The 17949-nt window shown below is 41.2% G+C and overlaps 1 protein-coding gene across 3 annotated transcripts in view; it reads left to right on the top strand.

The window, feature by feature from the left end:
* The first annotated feature begins 295 nt into the window (after positions 1–295).
* The window catches only part of SGMS2 (sphingomyelin synthase 2), a 45032-nt gene continuing 27378 nt past the window's right edge, over positions 296–17949 (top strand). The window contains exon 1 of one of the 3 annotated variants that reach the window (XM_018926793.3): positions 296–396. The gene's annotated coding sequence lies outside the window, so the exon portion shown is untranslated. Of the gene's footprint in view, positions 397–4151; positions 4204–4325; positions 4693–17949 lie in introns of those variants that run through there. The other 2 variants (XM_050973852.1, XM_009101262.4) reach the window with 2 other exon arrangements.

A 17949-nucleotide genomic window follows, 5' to 3' on the forward strand; every position in this document is an offset into this window, starting at 1 on the left:
TTAAAACATAATATCTCTGCCTAGCTGTTATGAAAACAGCTAATTCAGCAATTTTTGAGGAATGTAAACTGTGTAAAGCACCAAGATTAGACAAACAGGAGACAGTAATCACGGATTTGTAGGTCTCGGGGAGTCGAAAGAAAGTGGCTGGAGGAAGCATCTGCTGTCACCAGAGATGCCTCCGAGCTGGACTCCGCTGGCGGCGGACTCGGAGGCGGCAGCGGCCGCTCCCTCCCGAGCCCGGCCGGGCACCTGCGGGGCGGGCGGGCTCCCGCTGCCATTGGCCTGGCGCCGCTTCCCGCCTCCTTTGAAAGCTCGGGAAGGGCGGGCGGCAGCCGTGCCTCGGCAGTCGGGCAGCAGGGCCTGGCCGGCGCGGGCCAGCGCAGGAGGCCGCAGGTAAGGCCGGGCAGCCGGCGGGGAGCGCTTTCCCCGGGTGTCCCTCGTGGGGACTGGGGCGGGCTCCTGCGAGCTGAGGGAGCCACACACTGAGGGGTTCTTTGCTCGCGGGTGCTTCGTGCAAGGAGGTAGCGCTGAAGCGACCTTTGAGTGCTTAGTGTGGCAGCGCCTGGCTTGGCAGCTTAGTCCTTCGTTGTAACTAGTGGTCTTCTTTGTTTGGTAGCTGTTTTGTTTTGGTTTTTTTCAATTATTTCTGGGGGGTTGACCTGTCAAGGTGGGCTTGCTATCTAAGCAGCTGAAGTTGTGCTCGATCCAGCGGTGGTGATTTATAAATGTGTTTCTTAAGGCCCCAGCCTCTCCAGTATAGGACAGGACTGTGTACTTCGGAACTGGGCTTATGAAGGAGTGATGGAAAAACTTGTCTTGTGATTTCTGTTGTGGCTTATCTTTTCATCCCCTTGTTCAGTTGCCAAAAATTAGTGACATTAATAGTGAATTTACAAGGTAAGCTTTCTCCTTGTTCTAAAGCCCTTGATGATGAAAAAGCGGTAGTGAATGGATCAAAAATAATAACCTGGAGACCTGGAATTCATGTCATTGCTGAAATGCATCTAATTCAAAAATTGTGGAACTAATTTTTGTGAGGGGGTGTTTAAGGATTTAGGAAGTGTATACGGATGAAGAATCTCTTCATGGTATAACCTACTTACATTGGGCTTTAGTGTGTTTTTCATAATTGGGTGGTAATAATAAATCATTCTGGAGATACTCCATCTGTTTTAAGGCAGAAGTATCAACTAGCACCTTCACAGATATAACAGAGCTGCCATGAGAACCAGGGTACAGAATATGATGTTAGACTTGACTAGAAGTAGTTGGCAGGATTACCCTGATTTATATGCTACTTGAAGAAAAGGCAAGGAAGAAATGTAAGAGACTGTAGTTATGGCAGTGTATGGCATAGTTCAAAATTAAATATGTATGTTTTCATCTGCCCTTAACACACCTGCAATAAAGGCTGCAAATGTATGTGAGCACCTAAGAACATATGTACTTACACAGTTAATTAGGTCTGAAACTAGGCTGAGCACAGGTACACAGTTTTTGCCTATCAGTTTCTGCACAGAATTCTGCTATGGCTTGGCTACACACACAAAAAAAAAAAAAACCCAGCTCCTTTTTTTTTTTTTTTTTTTTTTTTTTTTTTGTAGTAGTAGTAGTAGTAGTACTGTTTATTCTGTCTATAAACTGTAAAGTCAGCTTGAACTAGAAATTTCTGTATGGTTCTTGGTTCCCCCCACCACAAACCCAATCTTGCAGCTTCAGTTCTCCCATGGTAGGACTAAGCAGGATTCTGGTGGTAGCTACTTCTGAAAACTGCCCAAGTGTCTCTTTGGAAATAGTCAGAATTTTAATGCACAAGCTGGCTGTGTTTGTTTATAGAATTACTGTTTCCAGTAATATCCCTGCTGATCTCATGAAAGGGGGAAAAAGTAAACAGTAATGAAAAAGATGCTGGGTTTGTTCCAAGTGACTGGAACAGTAATTTTTTTCCCCTCAAAGCTCTGTTTCTGTATTCTCTCCCTCTCATCTGCCTCCCTGGGAGGTAAAGGGGAATGTGACTCCTATGTGAGTCTCCCCATGGAATTCTGTCTGTGTGTGCAAGGTTTCTTTTTCCTCAAAATGAGTTATCATTTTGTAAGTCCTGTTATCTCTTACTTAGTTCCTGTCTGAAAACAATCTTCTGAAGTCAATTTAGTTTAAAGTAAAGGTTAAGAGATGTGCTGCTGTTTTCTCTGGCAAGTTTTGTGACTTCACAGATTTGCTGCCTGCTTTTGAAGGTTTGTTGTTATGCAGGACTTGCAAACAGTTCTTACCACATTATTTAAAGACCCTCGCCTGGAAGCTGCTCCTCACAGATCCACCCCTGAGCTCTACTCTTGAACCTCTCATCTGCATGGATGGGCTTGTGGGGTTGAAGTGTAGCCTTGAACAGAGTAAGAGAATGTACTGCTATTTTTTACTTACTCAAATGCAGAGAATATTATTTAAGAGTAATGCCGGTGTTCCGGCTTACTGATCTATCCAAATAATTTGGAAAAATGCCAGTAAAATTTCCAGTCTTTGCTTTTAACCTTTCTTCAGTGGCTCTTTTTTAATTATGGAAAGCTAGGGGAGGACTCTTTGCTTTGCCTGTAAGTAGTTTTGGGGGTTTTTTCACTTGCATTGCTGTTTCTACTCTTGATGTGTTAGTCTGTCTGTTATTATCCTCTCTGTATAACAGCTTGAAGTAAGACACTCTGCAAAGCTGTGCCTGTGATTGTGTCTGCAATGTGTCCATGATATGTAGGTATCTCTGTAATCAGTTAAAAACAAATGCCCTGGCCATGGTACCTTTTTCTTTTTTTTCTTGAGATTTTATTTTAAAGGAAGCATTCCCTATTTAGGAGAATTGGGGGGTGGTGGGAGAGGAGATTACAGTGGCAGTAAAGAGAGCTGTGAGGTTCCAGCTGACCTCTTTGGTTCAGCACTACAGGTGTGTATGTGTATTCACCTAGCAACAGGAACAGCGGTAGCCTTGCTGAATTGTTTATCTGGTATAAGAGAATGTTTGCATTATGCCTGCAGGAGATAAAACTTGGAAATCCTGGCACTCTGTCCATAGCAGTGCCCTGGCTGTCACTGTTGGACTGGGGCAGTTTCCCTGTCCCACAGAAATCTGAGAGTGTGGAAAATTTTTCCACTCTGTGCTGGAATAAAGCAGATTCTCTCTTCCCTTCCCCCAAGCTTTTGTGGAAAAAAACAAAGTGTGAGCAACCCAAGCAGAATAGCCAATAGCTGGGTGAAGGGGGCTTTCCAGGGGTGTGACGAACAGAGGGTCAGGTGCCTTCCTCGAACCCAGGCTTGTGTGCCGGGCCCTGTGCTGCTCTGTCATGTGCCCGCTCGGCGCTGCAGCCGGGTGACTAAGGCAGGACAGGTGTGTATCGGCCAGAGCGAGTTTCGGTGAGGATGACTTGACACCTTCTTCCCCCTCCCTTCTTCCCCCGCCAATCACGTGTTTATTACACTGGAAAACTCCCAACAAAATCTGGCTGCTACGTAGTGATGGGGGAACTCTTTTGAAAACAAAACGGGGGTGGGGGGGGAATACCCCTCCCACCTACCGCAAGAAAAGAAAAAAAAAAAAAAAAGCTAAACAAAACCTCAAGGAAAGCCAAGTCCAGAGGCGGGGGTGAAACACTTGAGAAACAGGGGGATTCAGTGACAGTCATCTGTCACGTGAGCAGATTTGGGGAAATCAAATCCCCCGGCAAAACCGGGAAGCCCGTCGCTGCGGAGGGCGGCGGCGCTCGCCTGTGGCCTGGCTGCGGGGGCGGCCCCGGCACCTGCCCCCGCGCTGGCTGCGGAGGCGGGCGGTGCCCTTCCCGTAGCCGGCGTTTCAGGGTGGGCAGGGCAGGTGTCGGCGCCCGCTTTTGCGGGCTAACGTTGCCCTTGCCCGGCGGCAGCGGGACCGAGCCGTGCCCCGGGGGAGCCGTGCGGGGCCGGAGGAGCGGAGCGGGCGGGCAGGGCAGGGCAGGGCGGTTCGGGGTGGGATGTGCCCGCCCAGGGCTGCCGCGGCCCCGGCGGAGGCGCGCGCCGGGGCGGTGCGGGCGGGCGGGCGGCGCGCGCGCGCAGAGGCGCGCGTCAAGGGGTGGGGGGGGGCGCGCGCGGGCGGGGCCGGCACCTTGCGCGGCGGGCGGGGGCTCCGAGAGGTCCGGCCGGTCCGGGCGGCCCTGCCCCGGACAGCGGCGGCGGCGGCAGCGCCGGGTGAGTCACTGCTTGGAAATGGAGTGGGCGGGCGTGCGCGTAGCAGAATGAATGATGTCAGGGAGCACCGCGGCGAGCATGAGGCTCGCGGCAAACGCGGCGGCGGCCGCAGCCCCGAACGAGCGCTGCCCCCGGCGCCCCCCGGCCCGGAGCCGCCCTCCAGCGGGAGAGCCCTTCCAGCTGCGGCACTGCTGAGGCAGGAAACCTCTGCGAGAAGTGCCGCCTCCGCCGACGCCCTTAAAGCCGGTCCCTTTCGCCAGGAGGGAGAAGAGGCTGAGGCTGGGAGAGGAGCAAATTGCAGGGGAAGGTAGAGATTGTGGCAAACTTTCTAGCTGCGTCTGCGTGCTGCTGCCTCACTGGTGGGAGTGTCTGCCCATAAGGAACTGCAGAGCCCAAACCCAGGAGCCCTGAGGCTCCAAAAACGACTTCCAGCCGCCTTTGGAGGAAGAACTGCCAGCAGTGCAAGATTTTGCATATACGGCTGAGTAGGTAAGTTGGGAGCGGCATAGGTGGATTAAAAGCGTGGCGTACCACAGGTGCCCACTTGGAGACCCTCTTTCGCAGAAGACCTACAGCTGTCAACTGCATAGAGACTGGGAAGAGCAGTCCCACGCTTGAGGTCTCTTCCATTTCTAGAGTTCGAGGCCCCTCTAGCTAGGGAGGGCACCTGCTGTTTTGAGTTCTCTTGCCAGCGTGGAACATACCTAGTTGGAGAGTAAAATTCTATGTTTTGCTGTGGGCAATGTGTACATACCTTCTAGAGCAGTACCACATACCTAGCTGCTCAGGAGGGGACTTCAAAGTGTGGGATTTCAGCTCAGGAAGATAAAGTATTATTATAAAGTTCTTAAGGGTGTTGTAAAGGTGTTTTGTTGTAGATGCTTTTTTTTTCTTACTGCATGTCTGCTCTGTTCAAGCCACTCTTAAACTTCCTGAACTGCTTCTGAACTAAACTTTTGACTTAGTGGCAGGTTGCATTTCTTTTAATATTGTGTGGTTTCTGACATAAATTTAGCTTTAAATTCTTGTGAAAAGAAGTTAATGCATGGTCTTCTCACAAAGTAATAAAACTAGGATACAATGTAGAATAGCTGTTGTTCAGTTTAGTCCATTTCTAAACATTTTATTTTGTTTCATTCGATCACCTTAGGAAATCAAACATCTATTCTCAAACTACTTGCAGATATTAATTCATGCACAGTTAATTATACAAGTGAATGGTTCTGTAGGAGTATTAGCATAAACTGAGAAGGTGCATGGTACTTCATCCGAGATACCAGGCCTTACAGGAGTTTTGGCAGGCTTCACTTTAAACCACATTTATTAAATGCTTTGTCCAAAATCAATTTGCTTTTTAAAATTATATTTAATATAGTTGCTTAGATATATTATTATTTGACAAGGCAGGTTTTTTGAGGCTCTATAGCCTTAAATACTTTCTTGCTGTGAAACTAATAACTTCTATTCCTTATTTTGCTTTAATTTAAATAATCTAGGGCTTAATTTACTAGGAAGATCAATGTGCTTGCTTCCATATTACTTTCCTTTTAGGTTGTTAGTTCAAAATCAGACACAGATTATCACATTCTGCTGAAAAACATATCCTTGTCTCTGTCCTCCAGAAAAATATTCCAGTGTACCCTGTGTAGTATGTCAGTCTTAGAGAGTATTGGACAAATCAAGTGGTGATTGGGAGAAACTTTAGAGGCCTTTATCAGTTTACTATTGTTGTCCCCTTAGATTTTCACCTAATCAGGTAGATTTCTGTGCTGTCCTTGAAGTGAACTTACACAATGGAGAAATGACAACTTGAGGAGAGCAAAGGCAGATTATATTTTTTAAGCCACGGGTTGGTAATCTCAGTATATAATGCTTTTAAAATATTTTATCTATTGAGCCATGGATGGCATATTGATAAGTGTCTACTTTTCTGCATTGTAGAAGTGTGCTCTAGTTGTAATATTGTAGGACAGAAATGAATTCAGAACTTCATGTTTCAAGTAGATGTCAGAAGTGTTATATCAGGGATATCGTATAGTGAAAAACTGAAGATTTCCGTATCAATGCAAAAAACTCAGTCTCTGGAAGAGCTGAATAAGAGATCTTATTTTTAATTCTAAAGCCTGGAGTTATTTATTTACAGTGTATGAATATAGCATATTAAAGGTACGAAGACTGAAAAGTAGTGTATCACTTTTTAAGGATTGACAAAATAAGTATTGAAACAAGTGATGGATTTAAAAAATGAGTAGCCTTTTTAAAGGAGCAGAAAATACAGAAGTAGGTTTTTGAAGCAGTGGCTCATTACACCAGTGGCTCAAGGAAAAGAAGTGGTCTTTGAAGATAGGGGTATTTGTAATAAAATTGCATGCCTGTTCTGTTTGGTTTTTTTTTTCCCCTAATTTTGGTGGGCTGTTGGCCTGTGCTAGTTTTTGATGCTGTTTGTGGCAAGTGGACAATACAGATGCTGTGACATTTATTTAGTATGGCTGTGGTATTGCACTAGTCCGCACAGATGCTGCGAAGATTTGTGTAACACTAGGTCCACTGTCTTCAGAGATCTCTCCCTGCTGGGAGAATTGTTTGTACCATGGACACCACTGTCCCCAAAGATGCTGTGCACACTAAGAATGTCAGGCATCCAGGCACCACTGTCCCAGCTGATGCTGAAGACCTTAAGAACTGCTAATGGGAAAGTTTTATGTAACACAGATAGCTGTGTTATGTTTCAAACAAAGTCTGTTCTGGACATTTCTTAACTATCCTGAAACCCAGCTGTTCTAGTGAGGCTCCAGGTTAATAACCACAAGCGTCTCCTGTGTGAGGATGGTTGCTTAGGTTAACACTAACAGCTACCACTGTTTCTCTTCTCCAGAACAGATCTTGTGGGGATATGGGTGATAGAGAGAATGAAGTACTTCCTACCAATATAACTGGTTTTGGAAGCCTGTGGCTGTTGATAGGAATTTTAATAGGACCAAAATATAAACTGAAAGTGAATCAGCTTTAGGGAAACATGGTACTTACCCTCTAGCTAACATATGCAGTATCTGTAAACTAAGGGGATTACTGTACTTTGAGGTCATACTTGTGGTTGCTGAGTAAAGCTTTCTGCTTTACTGTGTATCGGGTGGGTCCTGCTTGCAATCTGATGGCATTTAAAAATGTTGGCGTCTAGTCTGTTGTATAGATGAAGAAACAGTTTGTCAGAATATCTGAGGCTGTTCAGGTGATCATTGCCAATAGAATGGTTCCTAATGAAACAGTGTTTGGGTTTAGATCATCAGAGAAAATAATGAGCATCATTAATCAGGAGAACTTCACTGTGTTCATTCTGACAAGAGAATTTTATAGCAAAAAAGCATATATTACTTATGTTTTTCAGAAAAAATAGTTTCTCCAATATGTAACTCCAGAATGGCAGAATGTCCTGTTTATTTGAAGGTACCTGAACAAAAAAATCAGATGTCACTTACCCTCCCCAGTTGATAGAGGTTGACTATTAACTGCCATGTATAAATTTCAAGAACATCTCGCTTATTATTGATAAAGTTTGTATATAAAAATGAAGTTGATGATATTAGTAGATCTGTGAGGGTTCCAAAGTCTGATCTTGGCAGTCACACATTGCAATGTCATCCTGTTCCTAGCTTTTCTCCTGGCCTTTAGAGTTCATCTCTTTCTGCTCTGTTCTGAAGTCTTTTGTTTCTTTTTCTTTATATATAGTGATTTCCTCAGGCTGAATCTGAGTAGGATCCTGTACCATGCAGTAAGCTTTGCACTAAACTCTGCAGTGTTGTTGTGTCTGTGGTTACTGATGCAAATTAGGATTAGGGTTGTACACCTGTTCTTCCTTGGGGAAATGCAAATTAGGATTAGGGTTGTACACCTGTTCTTCCTTGGGGAAATGCTGAGCCTCTTGGGCACAGCACTGAATGTTTTCAAAAGTTGCATCAGCTTAATTTGGTTGATTTAAGATGAACTGGTGCAGAGCATTTAGGAATATGTTTGCTTAAGAATGGCTAAATTTAAAATAAATTCCCTCTGGATTATTTTTGATTTAGCAGTAATCTGAAATCTTAAATGGAGCTTAGTGGGTTGGATTCAGTTTTTCAGATAAGATGCAAGCATATCATGGTTGAAACTGGGAAGAAAGTTTAAAGTACAAGTAATGATTAACTGTATCTTCAGTTGCAGTAAGGTTACTTTGATGGTGAGATGGATATCACAAAATAAATCAACGGAAGTGAGCAATAAACCCCAGGAAGCTTTTTATATTTAAGGTGTTTTTTCTAACACCCCCCATCTGAGAATTTACAAACTGCCTGCAGCAGTTTATGATCACAGGTTTTCAAGGGTCCCCAGGCAATTGGTTATGTTCTTTGTGAAATGTTTCAGAGACAAGTTTATATGTTAGTTGTCATAAACCAGTATGGCCTCTGTAAAGTTCTGTAACCTCCCTGCCTTTGGAAAAGGCCTTTTTGCCTAAACTGCCTGTTGCTGTCTTAGGCGTGTGTCAGTTTTGCTGCTACTGTAAACTTAAATATTCAGAGTGAAGTTTTAAGTACTAATATGGACTAAATACATATAAATATAAAAGCCCAATATTAGTACATGTCTACATTAGTATATTATTTCTGTCTTTATGCAAGTTCTGATAGCAAAGTGTCACTAAGAGCTATCAAAACTAACTGGAGTTTGTGTTTGTAGTGTCTAACTTAGAGAAGGATGGGTTTTTTGTTTTGCTTGATTATAGATCCATGATCATAGTTCATGCCTCTAAAAATAGAACTTAAATTTGATTGGGTTTTTTTGGTTGGTTTTGATTGTGTGTGTTTGGGTTTTTTTTTTTAATTGAAGTGAGCTGTAAAATAAATGGGAGCCTTTATTCCTATCAGAGTGCATAAATCTGTCCAGCCTCTTAAGAACAGGCGTTTGGATCTTTGTAAGACCTAGCTTAAAGCCCTAAGCACAAGGTAATGTTTTCCATTTCTTGAAGTATTATTAGAAGTATTTTGGCATATGCTACCTCCCCAGAAAATCTTTAATAGAACTCGTGTGTCTGTAAAAGTCCTTTATTAAGAAGTCACCTGCTCTCTCTGCTTTTTTTTATGTTGAAATATGTTTGCATTTTCTAATCTTTCTCTTTTAGAGTGTGTATTCTGCTTAGCCTCCTAAGATCTTAAACTGTTGTGTGATGAGTGCTGAATGACTTCTCACACTTAGTTTCAGCCATGTGAAAGGTACATAACAGTGACAAAATGTTTACTTATGTACACACCCAAGTTCCTGCTTATGTTCACTCTAGTGCTGGCCAGTTGGTTAATGGAGCAGAGCTAAATGAGACAGTGTCTCCAGACTTTTTTTATCCAGTTTCAGCTATGTTATGCTTATGTCCCATCCAAGAAACTGAATTCAACTCTATATGCTTCATTTAATATTCCAGACTACTGCTAAATCAGAAATAATGAGGCAGTCTCCTTATTTAGGTGACATAATTTGCTGAAGAGAAGCAGCAGTAGAGAAGGTCATGCCTCATAGTCATTAATTCTGTCTTTCATCTGGAGGGCATGATATAATCCTGTAGCTTGTTGATAGTTATAGTATACTTCTACAGTAATTATAGTTTATTTGATTATTTTTTAAATTTCTTTTTTTACTTCTCCACATCAGCCTTCTAATTGGAAACTGCACTTGCTGTCTCTAGATGCTTTATGCCAAATACTACTGCCCATGTCTTGGTTTGAGACTGAACACAGACTGTATTGGAGCAGAGTGTTCCCATCTCTGCAGCTGCTTAAAAAGAACATCTTAAAAGCTATAATGCTGTGTTACTGTCTTAACAGTGCTAAAACAATATTTACTGTAGAATTCTGTTTCATCTTCTGACAGGTATTCTGGTTCAAATTTATGTATTACAGTTGCAGTAAAAAATCAAAAGCCTTCAAACTGAAATTCTGAAAGCCCTGCTTTGTTTTGGTGGGATTTTTTTCTGTAATAGTGAGTGATATTAATTCTTATGACTCTCATTTGGATTAGTTCATTGGTGCTGGTTTATTTTATGGTAACTTCTTCAGGAATGTATAGAAACTATGGATATGTTGTAGCTTAAAAAGTTAACTCGTGTTACTTTTAGTTCCTGTGTACTAGCAGCCTGACAGAAGTCCTACCAAAGCTTGTGGTTTTTCCTGTTTTCATAATACTGTACTAATCTGTAAGGATGCCAGGTATGAGTTCCTTGCAATGCCAGTCTCAGAACCATGAGCTAGTTTTCATTTGATTTTACTCAGATTTTATATATTAGTTCGAGTGTCACTTGACAAGAGTTCATTCTTGTCTTCTGGCATACCATCTTGGTCTTTTAGAGGCCAAAACTTGGCTCTAATTTATCATAAAAATTAATGCACTTGCTTAAGCTGCTGTTACTGAAATGCAGATGCTCTTTTTCAAATTGCTTTGAAAGCATGCGTATGCTTTGCACCCAGCTAAAGGGAATGATCTTGAATTTTTTGGGGAAAAAAAATCAACTGTACTTGATGTGGAAAATGTGCCAGAAGGCTAAAGCTGGTCCTCCAAAGTGAATCTCTGTTTCTCCATTCTGTGAGAAAGCACATTTGCTGAAGTTGTTTGAACTACTGACTATTATTGACTATTAAAAGTGCTCATGCACTGACATAGAAAAACAGTGCTCCAGTGTTTTTGTTTTCCTAGAATTTTTTTTAACTTTCATTATGGACTTCAGTCTCGAAAGGAAGGGCTGTGGCATCCTGTTTGGCACTGAAGCAAGAAGCATTAAAGGCATTGTTCCTTCCAAGGTGCCACAGGAACTTAGAAGTTAAGTTGCCTTAATATTAACTTCCAATTTATTGAAGGGTTTAGCATTATGAGTTTGAACTTCTGTCCACTGCAGTGATTGTATCCTGAGTTTTCAAATTATTTAGAATTCATCTTTTTAGTGATAACTATGACCTGGAAACTGAATACTAGACATGCTGCACAGCTGAGTGGCAAGTGCTTTCCAATGAGAATGGTTTTCTTGTTGGCTTTTGTTTTGTGTTCTGCAGTAACCACGGTCATTAGCTTCCTCCATGCAGATTGTAAAAAATGGCTCAGCTATTTCCTTATGTGCAAACAGGCATAAGTGTTAAGATAAACATTTCTTCATTCTTCTGTTTGGAGCAAACTATGTAAAGTAGGGTGGAATAATGTCTCTCTCTGGTAAAGTCAGTAACTTGTACTGACTTTTAAAGGTTAAGATGGATGAAATAAATCTCAGCTGACCATCAACATCACAAGACACAATACCTCAAATAGCAAAGCTTAAGTTGTTGGGCTAAATAATTATACTTCTTGCTCTTAAAGTATTTTTCTTTGATGTGAAGTGGTGGGGGTTTTTTAAAATGTAATTTTACAGATTGCAAGTAGTTTATGCTTTCTTCTGTGCATCACTTCCTAGTCACTAGACAGTCTGAACGAGCTAAGGTGCATGGCTTAGTTTTACTAGGCACAATCAATGTTCCCGTAAAAAGTTTCTTGATAGGTTTTTTTTTTCCTTAAGTTCTAGTAAGATGTTTATATAAAAGTCTTAAACATCATAGAGGCTGACTAAACTCTTTACCACTTCTATATTTGAAGAGCTCAGAACTGAATGACTGAATTTAAAATGGGATACTTCCAAGTATACTTGGAAGTATCCCATTTAAAATGGGATACTTCTCTCCACCCCTTCCAAGGCCTGGAGGGCAGAGGAGAGTGTTAGGCAAGCACAAGTTCTCTGTTCTTTTATTCTGCAGCAAGGACAAACACTAGAACTGTGTTCTCCTACCTTACCTGTAACTCTTTTGAGTGTGCACACATTTGTGCTTTCTTCCTATTCTTCTGCATCCTGTGGTAGTAGAATCAGGAACAAAGCTTTTAGCACTGCACACCTTTCTAGAACACGTGACAGAGGCAATACAGCTTAGTCAAAATTTGACTGTGATGTGTGTAACGTGCATATAAAGTTTGTTCTTATCAAAATCTCTATTGCAGTTACAAGGACAGCTACAGGAGGAATATTGTACTTTGGCTTCCATAATTTGCTTGAAGAACCATTATCATGATTCATCTTCCATAACACTATTATGAAGATGTTTCTGATTTTAATGGTTTGTATTGCTCAGAAGGTTTTAGACTGATGTTACATAGCTTATAATTTGGTCATGCATTGTTGAGAATGTAACTTGAAAAATGTCCTGGCACATGCATTTATGGTGATATTCTATAGTTTTTCCAATTAGAATCAGAGAAAAAGGCTTTCTCCTTTCATCAAAAGGCTTATAAACTGCAGGATGGTATCTTTAGTGTTGTGTATTTGTCATAGTGTGATTTGATGGAGAAAAAGACAATCTTAGTGGATAGAAAATGTATTGTTATTTAGGATTATGTTTTTGTCTTATCACTATTATGACTGTTTTTTAAAACTGTTTCCACACCTTTCATCTCCTCTTTTCATGAGTCCTGTTGGTCCAGGAGAGCTCAAAGGTCTGAGAGGAGCTTTGTGTCTGTTTACCTCTTAGCCAGGCAGCACCCACTGAGTGATTGCACCTGAGATACATTTGCAGATAACCAAGCTGTAAGTCAAATAGATTTTCATGCTGGTACATGTCAAACAACATGTAGCTTTTTACCTAACAGTTACAGCTCTAGGAGCCTGTGTGGCGTGTGAGCCCCTTGTCTTGTGATTTTCTGTCTCCTGTGTATGTTAAGAAAGTGGTTTATGCAGTTAGACTGAATAGTACCTGTTCCAGTTGGTGTTTGTTGGAAGTTTTTGTTTGCTTGTTGTTTTGTGTTTGTTTTTTCAATTGTGTGCTGTGAAGTCTGCACATTAGCTCAAATGTTGAGGGTTAGGGGCAATTTAGCTTCTTCCTGGAAACTGTCTCAGTATGTGTCTATGAATATTCAGTGTTCTGATGTCTGAATATCCTTAAGGAATTTTACTGCAAGTTTTTATCCTGGACACGTCAGGTGATTGCCCTGACTGCCTCCTTGTGGAATAAGAGATCAGTTTGTGCTCTTGCCCCATAGAAGCAGAATTGAACAAGTGTCAGTTCTGTCTAAATCTGTTTTATAAAATCTTACTGTCAGACGTGAGGAAGCTTTGGGAAGCCAAGAACTTTCTCTGAACAATCCTTTTTAGATTAGGGTAGTTACTCGTGCTGTTGGATTTAAACTTCAATACTTAACTTGTTGGAGTGTATTCTGTAAAGCTCTCCGAGGAATATAGGAAAATGTAGGCTATGGCAGATGCCTTAATTCTAGAGATATGGCACTTCTTTTCTGCATCAGATCCACACATCTGAGTATTCAATACTTAAGGCAGCTCAAAATGTGCATTATCTGAAAAGGCAGATTTGTTCGGAGGTTGGACATATTTTTTGGGCTGATTTGTTTACTGTCTTTGCTGGACTGTAACACTGCTGTGTATAAAACCTGTTTATTTTGTGTTGTCTTGCATGAGATATGAAGCTCATCTGGAAGGTTTCAGGGAGGAATAATATACGTACTGTAGGGCATAGATTCTCTTCTGAAGGTCTTAAACTGTGAAATTGACTCAATTTTTCTCTTATGCTAGAACAGCATTTAGCATTCCTTGTGTTAAAAGACTTTTCTAAAACAGGTTTGTTTTTTTTTTTTTACTTTTTTTACATTAAAGTAGTAAGGAAGGAGTAGTAAGGAAGGAAGGAGAGAAAATGGATCTGCTCTGGGATTTCAGATAAATTTCTTCTGTTCTTTACCAACAAAACTTACCAATGCATGGGTAACTTGTGATCCACTATTTTTGTTTATACACGTGTACAATATGGATAACTGCACTTCATGTGGTTCAATAAAATTAACATGGGCCTGTCATATAAGTTAGACATGCATGGCCTAGACTTTTTTTCATGAGTTTAACTAATTAATTCTGCTGCACTGGCAGTAGAACAGCTTAATGTGGGCTGGAAGATCCTAGTATTCAAGCCTGACTTCTGCTTCCAAATAAATAAAATATGCCTTCCTGGGTGGCAGCTTTTATGGCCAGTCCTGAGCCATCCCCATCTTTGTTTGTTGTCTTGATAAAGAAATTCCATGAGCTGGGATTGGTACGGAATGTTTTAGGCCATCTTGGTCTGCCCCAGCTGTTGTTAACATCTTACAACACCTCTTGAGTTATGGTTGTAAACTAATATAATGTGGAATTTTGATTTCTTCCTAATTGGCTTGCATGAGTCTAGAAGGCTCCTGCCTCTCTCCTCTGCAAACCTCTAATTGCTCCTGTGGGGGTGTTTCTTGTTTTACAATGTCTGTCATGCAGGGTGTGGCATTCATGTGTTTAATATTATCATGTGCATGTTTTGTGCTTCAATTGTGCACCTTTGAAATGGTGACGTTACCCCCCTTTTAAAGTAGTGCTCAAGTACAACTGATGTGGGGACCTTCTAGGTTAAATCTCTGTGAGACTTCCCTTCATTCCTTTTGCTGTATGTCTCGAATAGATGTGAATATAGGGCATTCTTGGTGCCACTGATGCTTGGATGTGCCATCCTACTCCTGGCAAGATGAGACTCACCCAGAGGAGAGTAGTTGACAGCAAAGACACCTGCCGTGGCTCTAGCTGCAAAATGGCTGTGCAGGAGCAATTCCTGCAACAGCTGATTTTAGCAGAGGTTGTGTTGTGCAAGCCCTTATCCTGGCCTACATTTAGCCAGGTAAATACCTTTAAAATGGCCTGGCTTGCTGTAGTGCTGGGTTTATGAAAGCTCTTGAAATCCAAGCCACTATTGGGTCTCGATTCCAAGCTATGCTCTAGACAAAATTTTTCTCAGATTATGCCCATTTGTCCTAAATTTAGAAGGTTACTTATAAAGCTAGAATATGATCTGTCCTTACTGATAGATGCAGCTCTCTTGACATATTTGGTATTTTGGAGGAAAACTTATGCAGGAACACAGCAGAAATAGCAGTATGTAATAAGATAGTGGCCTCCTTCATGGAAAAAGACAGTTGGTAGACCAGAATAATTGTTTTTACTGTGCCCTAATTTTGCCAAGTTCTTCATTCTCTTCTTTTAAAACTGCTTGGCACTATTTCCAGTTGAACACTTAGTTCTGTCCTTAGACTTTTGTAACGGATCACGTGGTATTAGTTGATTCGCCACTTATTTACTATACACCATGGCTACTTAGCACACATTCACATCACTGGTCTCAGGGAGTCTAGAGATGAGACTGACTTTGTCCTAAACAGTTTTGTCAGCTGAAGTTCTGACTGGGGAGCAGTTTATAGAATCTGTTTCAGAATCTGCCCTTCATGTTTCAGATAGTCTATGAGGCACCTCTTTGGCCTCCCTTCCTCTTCCCAAATCAATGTGTGGATAGATGTCTGCTGGACATTAGAGTAAGAATGCCATAAAATTCTTTTTGGATAATTTTTACAGAATACTTTCTATTTTAAAGTAAGCTTTAGGGCTTCCCATGAAAATGTGACCAAGAATGTCACATGGATATATGTTTGTAAATCACTTTTTCCAAATGACCTTCCTGAAACATCTTTTTTGATCACTCATTCTTTGCTTCTTCTGCCCCAAAATTTTTCATGGACAGTAAGATAAAGGTCAAAAGTGGTCCTGGTTTCCAGCCTGTGGGTTTCTTTCCTGTGGAAATAGTCTCTTGACTCAAAATTTTAAGATAAATTCATGTTACTTAAATGAAGAAATGGAAAATAAATAATGTTCAGTGCAACACACTGTGCTGCTGGTATGAATGCCACTTAGCAGGCAGTTTGATTGACCAGCTTGTATTTCCACTTCACATTCAGCCTTGATTGATTTGAGTGATCATTTGCTTGCCTATGCTTCTAAAGATAATGGGTTCAGTGATGGCCAGAAGCCTTCCTTGAGTACAACATATAGTTTAAGGTGTGGAAGTTGCTACTTGAGGTACATGATGATACAGTGTAATATACATAATTCTGTGTAGATTGAGAGTCACCTCGGTGCTTACACACCAGGTTTTACCAACTGGTAGGGTAAGATCAATGTAATTTCAGTCATTAATTTAATTTGTTCCTTTTTAGCTATGCTGTGTGTGCATGATGTGCAAGATGTAGGTGTTACAAAGCAGTTGTGTGATGTTACAATGAAAGACTCTAATGATAGCTTTTTAGGAGCAATGATTTTTCAGCTGAAGATGCTATTCAGGTGTTTTCTTGAAGAAATAGTTTTTATCTTATATTTTAGTAAGTGGGAATTTGAACATCCCCAACTTCCTCATTTCAGTCCTAAGTTGGTTCTTTAAATGCTTTTAAAAAGCTCTTAAAAAGGCAAAAAGAATTCTCAAGCTATTAGGCAAGAAGGGGAAGACAAATGAAAGTACTGATGTGAATGGTGAAGGCCTCTATGCAGAGTCTCATGAGCTGCTTAGCATGAAGGAATTTTGTTGTAGCCCTGCTGTTCAATGCAGGGTTGTTCTTACCAAGGCTGCAGTTCAGCAGGGAATAATGAAGAGAGGTTAGAATTGTTTTGGAGATGTTTAGTTAGGTTCTTAAATAGTAACTCTGTGAGGGGCAGTAAAAACACATTAATAGGATTCTTGGCCTCTTTTTATGACCTCTAGGGTGGGGCTGTAATGAAGATAGCAAAATATATGGGAAGGGTATTACAGAAAGGTTTTAGATTATAATTGTTATTATTTTCCATTGCTGCCCCACTGTTAACATCCTCTCAGAAAATTTAATTAACAATGATACCCTGTGTTGTGGGGAGATAGCTTGCCAGGCAGGAGGAGTGATTATCCCATGGAAACGAGTGTTCTGTTCATCAGTCTGTGGCAGAAACAGAAATGAAGAAGGAAGTGTTGAAGTGCGTAGTACTTAAGTGCTTAGTATTTAAAGTTTAACACCGTCTTTTCTGAATTAAATAATATAAAAAGGAAATAATTTTTCTTGCCAGCATAATGTGGAAAGTATTTTCTTCTATTAATAGAAAGCTTTGAGCTAATGGAATACTTGCTGAAGTTTAAAGAAAAGCGTGGGACTGCATTGGAAGTTTATGTTGTGATGCCTTTTTTTAACTGTGTAGTGCTTCAAGTTGGTGCATAGAACTTCAGTGAGAAACCCAGTTACATATGAAAAGCTTAATATAATTTTGGTTATTGCAAACTGGAAGCTTGAAGAGTATATTATGAAAGGGTTCTTTGCTGCTTTTCTAATCCCATAACTAAACATGTCTGGATTGATCTTGGTAATTGCTGAAATTGCTCAGTACTCTTGACTTGGTGTTAGAATTAAATTTACCAGGTTTTGGTTCTGAAAGTGTGTCAACAGAAGCTGGGGGGGAGGGGGGCAGGGAAGTGCTAAGGAAGCATGTAGTGTATGAGCTAGATGTAGATTTGGAGGTCTGAGCCTGTAAACAAACAGCTTGAATGAGAGATCTGTGTTTTCCCATCTCTGGTTGACTGGGGTTGCTGATTGTGATGCACAAGCCTTAGGCTGCTTGGTGGTAGGCATTGCAAGGAAGTAGAGGGGAAGACCAAAATAGGAACTACATCATGTTTCTTTGAGTTTTAGTCACTCTGTTTACTGTGAGCATCATCGCTCTTAACTAATATTCATGAAGTTTTCCAGGCAGCTACATCAACAGAGTTGAGCAAGCTGAAAACTCTTCTTAGGGAGAAGAGAGGAGAAGTGAGTCATTGATTCTTTCCTGACCAGTTTTAACAGTATGTA

Source organism: Serinus canaria, chromosome 4, assembly GCF_022539315.1.
Source record: "Serinus canaria isolate serCan28SL12 chromosome 4, serCan2020, whole genome shotgun sequence".
NCBI classification, from domain to species: domain Eukaryota; kingdom Metazoa; phylum Chordata; class Aves; order Passeriformes; family Fringillidae; genus Serinus; species Serinus canaria.